We start from the raw sequence: 7,229 nt of genomic DNA, 5'->3' as shown, positions 1-7,229 counted from the left end.
GGCTCGTCTTGCACACTTCATTGCACCAACCATTTGGTGCATATGGAGCCAATGACAGTCCAACTGAGAGACACTGAGCACGAGCGTGGAGATCACAGTCCCCCCCTGGATGTGTGCACACTCTATAAAGTCTGACCTCGTAACATTTTAGCCTCACCAATGATTTAAACATTTAGGAGGAAAATAAATCGCCTTCACCCTTTCAGGTTTCATGCCCAAGCAGCAAACCCCCCTGTTATTCAGGAGAGGTGGTGCCTGCTGGAGGAGGAGGAGGAGGGGGCGGTGTCTCTGTGCAAGAGGGATGCTGTGTAGTAAGTGAAGGGGGCGGAGGGGGAGGAGGGTGCAGCTCTCAGCTACTACGTCAGTGCACATCACAGGACCCTTTTGCTTCAGGTACTCGGGGTGACTCCCTGCACGGAAAAAACGCGAATCCCGGTCACCCTAAAAAACGCTGACCTTCCCACCAATAAGGTAAGAACCGGAAAGATCCTGCTAAAATGATAAATTTACCCCAACCTTCCCTTTTAATGCATTAATTACCCTACCTTCCTCGTTTGGTGCTGTTTTTCACCGTGCATCCAGGTGCAGGAAAGTAGGAAGATTTACATGTGTTTTTGATACCACTCGACATTTATTTATCTCTTAAAAACCAGTTTAAAGGCTTGCACTGCGCGACAGAATGACCCCTAAACATGTAGTGAATCAAGAAATAAGTCGAAATATGGATTTGAAAATGTACGCTGTTCGCTTGAAATGCTGTTTTCAGGCAATAATTCCATTTCTTATTGCGGATTTTTGGTGAAATGCGCCTTGGTTCTTGTTCTTGCTGGGGGGTCTTGTGCTTGAACAGCGATCATCATTCATCCCAGTGCAGAGATTTCTTTGTGAAGAGGAAAGGAGGTTAGGATAATTGTGTTTTAATGTCATTAAACAGGAAATTGTGTCCAACTTCCTGTCATCGATCTAAATGTGTTTTATAATAATTGGGGATGGTTTTGGCACCGATGCCCTTGTCCCTCTCCATTGCCTTTTATGCCTTTCCTCTCCACTACACTTATACATTTCTAGTTCTGCCTTAACCCCACTTTTCCTTAAATTGTACAAAGTGCACTCCTGCTTCTTTGTTGTTAAATGTATTTGTGCAATATCACTGAAAGCGTCAGTGAAGATGGTACCCTCTCCTGCATCGTGCGCCAAAATGACCTTGGAGAAACCCAGTGGGGGAAATATGATGGAGAAGAGTGATGGGCTGTTTTTTTCTCCTCTTCTACACTATGGTAATGCTTCGCGGAGGTTTCTGCTAGTGGGGCTGAAACGACTTTGCCCAGAGAGGGTATCAGCTCTCATGATCATGTGAGAGCCCTTTGACTCTTGTTTGAAAGGGCAATAAGGAGAAAGAGTAAGTAGCTGCTGGAACATGATATGTGGCATGGATTTATGGTCTATTCCGTGTTTGGAGTTGGTTACAAATTGGCTTGTCTTGTCCCTGTGGAAGCCATGATTTCAGCTCAGGCTTGTCTGAGCTATTTATGCATCCAACCCACATGGGGGGGTGGCAGAAAGGGGAGTAGCGAGTGTTCCAACCCTGCAGGACTACTGACAGCCCTCTTTAAAAAAAATGTAAATGTACAATGATGGTCTGTGATTGAAGGCAGGACACACATTCAGCCTCACAATAGTAACATCTTAACCTGGATGTACTCTATAACCGCTGTTGCCAGTATTGTTTTTGAATTAGTTTTGGTTGGGACTGGTTCGTGAGTAGACTTTTGATGCACTGATTTCTTCTTTAGATTACAGTTTTAGTGTTGTGGTACTTCAGTGTTGGTTGCATATGCAAACTACCCCTCAATATATCTTCTACACCTGTGCAGTGTAGTGCTTGGCTATATCCTTATGACATGCATGTTTGGGTGCAGGAGGAGAACATGCCCTTATAGAAAGGGAACCCCAAATCTTCTTTCTGTTACAGTACAAATCATTATCTATGTTAGAAAAAATATCACTCGTCACCGGCCTTATCTTCAATATCGGGATACATGTAATTATTATCCTTGCAAGAATGGAAGTTGTCATCACATACAGAGCATACCGTACGACTAGTTTCCAGAACAGTGTCCTTCACATGCTTATATACAAGAGAGGGTGTTACAGTCACAAGATGCAGGAATACCGGTTCAAAGCAGTATACAATGTTTAGTTTAGATTAGCTAAGGCCCACGTCAGAAATGATCATGCTTGTCACATGTCTATCTCCATAGAGGCTGAATCATTATGTTAACCATTGTCACATAGCTATCATATTCCTAAAACAGTGTGTCCTCCTGACGCTCTTCTAGGTAATCATACATCCTGTTACGTACACCGCTACGTAGGGCCTTTGTTATCATGTGCTACTCTGATATTGGAAGAGTACATTCTGTATTTTCCCAACAATCTATATTTAGGTTTTCAAAAATGAATCCTAGTTAAGCTGCCTCTTTACATACAGCAATATAGGCTTTAATTATCTGTTCAACTTTGCAGATACTGATAACGATTGCCACACAATGCCTTCACTCTAAATATTACTTTTAGAGGTGCACATTGCAAGTTTTTATTTTATTTATTAAATATCAACTCACTCAACTGAGTGGTTTATGTTATTTAAAGATTTGGCCGTACTGCCTTGTGTTTGTTCAAATCACTAGAGCAGGGGTGTCAAACTCAATTTCAACTCGGGCCACATTAGCATCATGGTTGCACTCAAAGGGCCAGTTTTATATATAAGACTATATAAGAATAAATATATAAATATTTAATATATATAAAATAATGTATTATATAATATTATTGCCTCTGCATTGGATTATTATTGGATAGGGTAATAACTTCATAATTAACTACATCTGAAAGGAGAAGTCTAGGGCAAACAATTGCAAGTCTCTTCAGTGTGCATGTCACAAAATGATTTTAAAAGATAAGCCAAATTCTGGAAAAGCTAAAAAAAATAAGTGACATTTTGAAAAAAAAGTAACATTGTGAAAAAAAAAGTCAAATTCCGAGAAAAAAGTCTAATTTGAGATGCATTGTGGGACATGTAGTTTATGGGCAATGTGCTTCTGTAAAGCGGCATGTAACCGTATAATAAACACATTATATGCTTTGCAAGCTCTTGTGGGGCCACATGAAATGAAGTCACGGACCGGATTTGGCCCCCGGGCCTTGAGTTTGACACCCCTGCACTAGAGAGATGATAGTTTTCACATATCTTAATTGTTAGTTAAGCCTATCAAGTACAATGTTGGAGCACTAGCCAATAGCGTGCAAGTGTTACAAGGTGATGTCTCTATGTTACAGAAGTATACAAAGGATTCAAATTGAGGCGTTTCGGTCGGGGGCGGCAAGTGTGTGGTAAAGAAACTCACTTAGCTCATCATCACCGGGCATAACAAAGCAGAGTGACTTGACCTCAGTAGTGCAGGTGAAGCTGTTCATACAGTATAACACAGTGAAACCCACAGTGAAACCCACAGTGAAACCCACAGTGAAACCCACAGGGAAACACACAGTGAAACACACAGGGAAACACACAGGGAAACACACAGTGAAACACACAGTGAAACACACAGTGACACACACAGTGTAACACACAGTGAGACACACAGTGAAACACACAGTGTAACACACAGTGAAACACACAGTGACAGACACAGTGAAACACATAGTGAAACACACAGTGAAACACACAGTGAAACACACAGGGAAACACACAGTGACACACACAGTGAAACACACAGTGACACACACAGGGACACACACAGGGAAACACACAGTGTAACACACAGTGACACACAGTATAACACACAGTGAAACACACAGGGAAACACACAGTGACACACACAGTGACACACACAGGGAAACACACAGTGACACACACAGTGTAACACACAGTGAGACACACAGTGAGACACACAGGGAAACACACAGTGACACACACAGTGACACACAGTATAACACACAGTGAAACACACAGGGAAACACACAGTGACACACACAGTGACACACACAGGGAAACACACAGTGACACACACAGTGTAACACACAGTGAGACACACAGTGAGACACACAGGGAAACACACAGTGACACACACAGTGTAACACACAGTGAAACACAGTGTAACACACAGTGACACACACAGTGTAACACACAGTGAAACACAGTGTAACACACAGTGACACACACAGGGAAACACACAGTGAAACACAGTGACACACACAGGGAAACACACAGTGAAACACAGTGACACACACAGTGAAACACATAGTGAAACACACAGTGAAACACACAGTGAAACACACAGGGAAACACACAGTGACACACACAGTGAAACACAGTGTAACACACAGGGAAACACACAGTGTAACACACAGTGAAACACAGTATAACACACAGTGAAACACACAGGGAAACACACAGTGACACACACAGTGTAACACACAGTGACACACACAGTGAAACACACAGTGAAACACACAGTGAGACACACAGTGAAACACACAGTGACACACACAGTGTAACACACAGTGAAACACAGTGTAACACACAGTGAAACACAGTGACACACACAGTGACACACACAGTGAAACACACAGTGACACACACAGTGAAACACACAGTGAAACACACAGTGACACACACAGTGTAACACACAGTGAAACACAGTGACACACACAGTGACACACACAGTGAAACACACAGTGACACACACAGTGAAACACACAGTGAAACACACAGTGACACACACAGTGTAACACACAGTGAAACACAGTGTAACACACAGTGAAACACAGTGTAACACACAGTGAGACACACAGTGAAACACACAGGATCTCCACCTGAACGCAGGCAGTGCTGTGGGAGCTGCTCTGTGATGTTTCCCCATGTTCTGCCTGCTGCCCTGCTGATTGGGCCACGCTCCGCTCTTTCCGCGGAGATTAGCTCTGTCACAAGTTACAACTCGCCTCTCCTCCCAGCTGGGAGCAGTGTAGCCAGATACATTAACACTAAAACCCACAGGTTGCCATGCAGCAGAGCACAGATATCCCCCTCAAATACCCCATCCGAGTGTTGTCAGCATCAGCAATTAGCACAGCTGTTTCAACACCAGTGCTTCAAGGAAACGCCGGCTTATTTGTGCTGCTTGGTTTTCCCAGACAGATCTGTTTTTGGCTGGGGATGCTGCTGCTGAAACGTTCCCATCTGCAAAAGATTTACTGCGAGTCGGAGAGAAAATCGATGGCCTTCTCCGTTGGTCTCCAGATTGGTGGGTCGAAGCAGCGATTAGCTACAAGCACACAACTCTCCATTAACAACTGACAGTGCAGTTGTCTCCTATAGTAGGAGAGGAGGTGTCTTCTGCTCTTTTACCAACGCATATTATTCATAATCATTGGCCCTGCCTTTTGTAATTAATTTCATATTTGTGAATCCTGTTTTTACAGTGATTCATTAAGTTCCAAACCTTCCTTATCATTTAATGGAGAGGAGCTTATGTGTTTGTACAGGCTGTAACTATACAAACAATACGTTATTTGGGCAAATAGAGATGATGTTCAGCTGGTACACCTCTGATTATTTACAATTAATTGATAGCATGTTCTTCTCTTACCAAAATGACCTCATTGACTTGTAAATGCAGCTGCATGTAAAAAAAACATGTTTCTATGTTATCTTAATCTATACTTGTTGATTAAGAGTAGATCATTGTGAAAATATGGTATCCAAAGAACTAATCATTTATCTTTGCTAGTAAGTAAGTCATATTTATTTATAAAGCGCTTTTCACAGACATATTCATAAAGTGCTTGACAAAGCATTAAAAACATCATGTGAAAAACACATAATACACAATAAAAACATACAATGAAATAGAATGCTAGTTCTCTCTAATACACTTTTAAATTAGTAGGTACTTAAAGAAACAGTTGGCAGTTGGAAAACATACTATATATTCTGAGAATATATAGAAACATTTCCCCTTTTGATTGTCACAAAGTCCTCTCAATAATCCTCTTTAGAAATCTTAAAACCTATAAAATAAAGCACCTTTTTCTTTGTTGATGTTTGAGATGTTTTGTAGTTTGACCTGAGCGTGGTGTTGGGAGGAAACAAAACCACAGCTCCAGCAGAAACACAAACAGCTTTGATGCTCAAAGAATCAGGAACAACGCTTGTTGTTTAATTCAAACAACCATAAAACACCTCACATCCATTGTTCACTGAGAGAGAAGAGCCTCTGCAGAGAGGGAGTGATTTCTGTACAGTTTGGTCTGCATTTCTCTGGTGTTTTGGAAGAAAGAAGTGGTGTTTGTTTGTAGTGCAGAATTCACTATTACTCACAGCATGGTAACCCGGCTTACATATCTTGGGGCCTTTTTCTTATTTTCACAATAAATGTGTTCCTTTCAAGGTACTTTAGCCTTTCTGCTTTATGTATCTTTATACTCCACTACATCTCAGAAGCTATATTTTATACTTTTTACATTGCTTCATTTGTCTGACATCTGCTTCACTTTTTAGGATTACAATGTTCATCTCTTCATGTAAAGTGAAAACTAAATGTGGTGATTTGTGAATATTTAAGAAAATCTGAAATATTAAGTGTTATTTTGTGTTGAAAAAAATCTCCTCTGTCTTAAACTCAATTCACAATTTTTAATCCATCCTTGATCATAATCGTCCCAAATCTGAAAAGCTGTGAGCTTAAAAGATGACTTTATAGATCCATGGTTTTCACAGGACAGCAACGCTACAAACCTCTGATGAACTTACAGAACATGATGCAATGCTGTCGATGAAACTACCCGCTGGTAGTAAATAAAGACAACCCTTAACTTTCAGCAGTACAATGCGACATACACTTAATGCAGGAGTAATATTAATCAAAAAACCTCATAAAGAAGTAATTTAAGTGCATGCTACCTACTTTGACTTAAGAGGTTTTTGAAATCAGGACTTTCTCTTTTTAGTAGAGTTATTTCACATCTGGTGTTAGTACTTATTTCCAAGTTAAATATCAGAGTACTTCTTCCACCACTGGTGATTAGTCAGTTCTCAGCATCTCAGTATTTTTTTAACAACAGCCATGAGTTTAAGTAAGACAGTTTGAGATGACTGCCGGTCATAACACCATTAACTTGTGGAGGCAGACGGAGTGAATGCTAATGAACTTTGGATATGGCGCTGA

The 7,229-nt window shown here is 41.0% G+C and overlaps 1 protein-coding gene across 1 annotated transcript in view; it reads left to right on the top strand.

The window, feature by feature from the left end:
• The first annotated feature begins 333 nt into the window (after positions 1-333).
• sv2a (synaptic vesicle glycoprotein 2A) overlaps positions 334-7,229 on the top strand; it is a 50,750-nt gene continuing 43,854 nt past the window's right edge. Inside the window, exon 1 of the mRNA XM_079640106.1 lies at positions 334-471. The gene's annotated coding sequence lies outside the window, so the exon portion shown is untranslated. The remainder of the gene's footprint in view (positions 472-7,229) is intronic.

This window comes from Notothenia rossii (genome assembly GCF_949606895.1).
Source record: "Notothenia rossii genome assembly, chromosome: 7".
In the NCBI taxonomy this organism is placed as follows: domain Eukaryota; kingdom Metazoa; phylum Chordata; class Actinopteri; order Perciformes; family Nototheniidae; genus Notothenia; species Notothenia rossii.
This window is presented reverse-complemented; position numbering and strand designations above follow the sequence as displayed.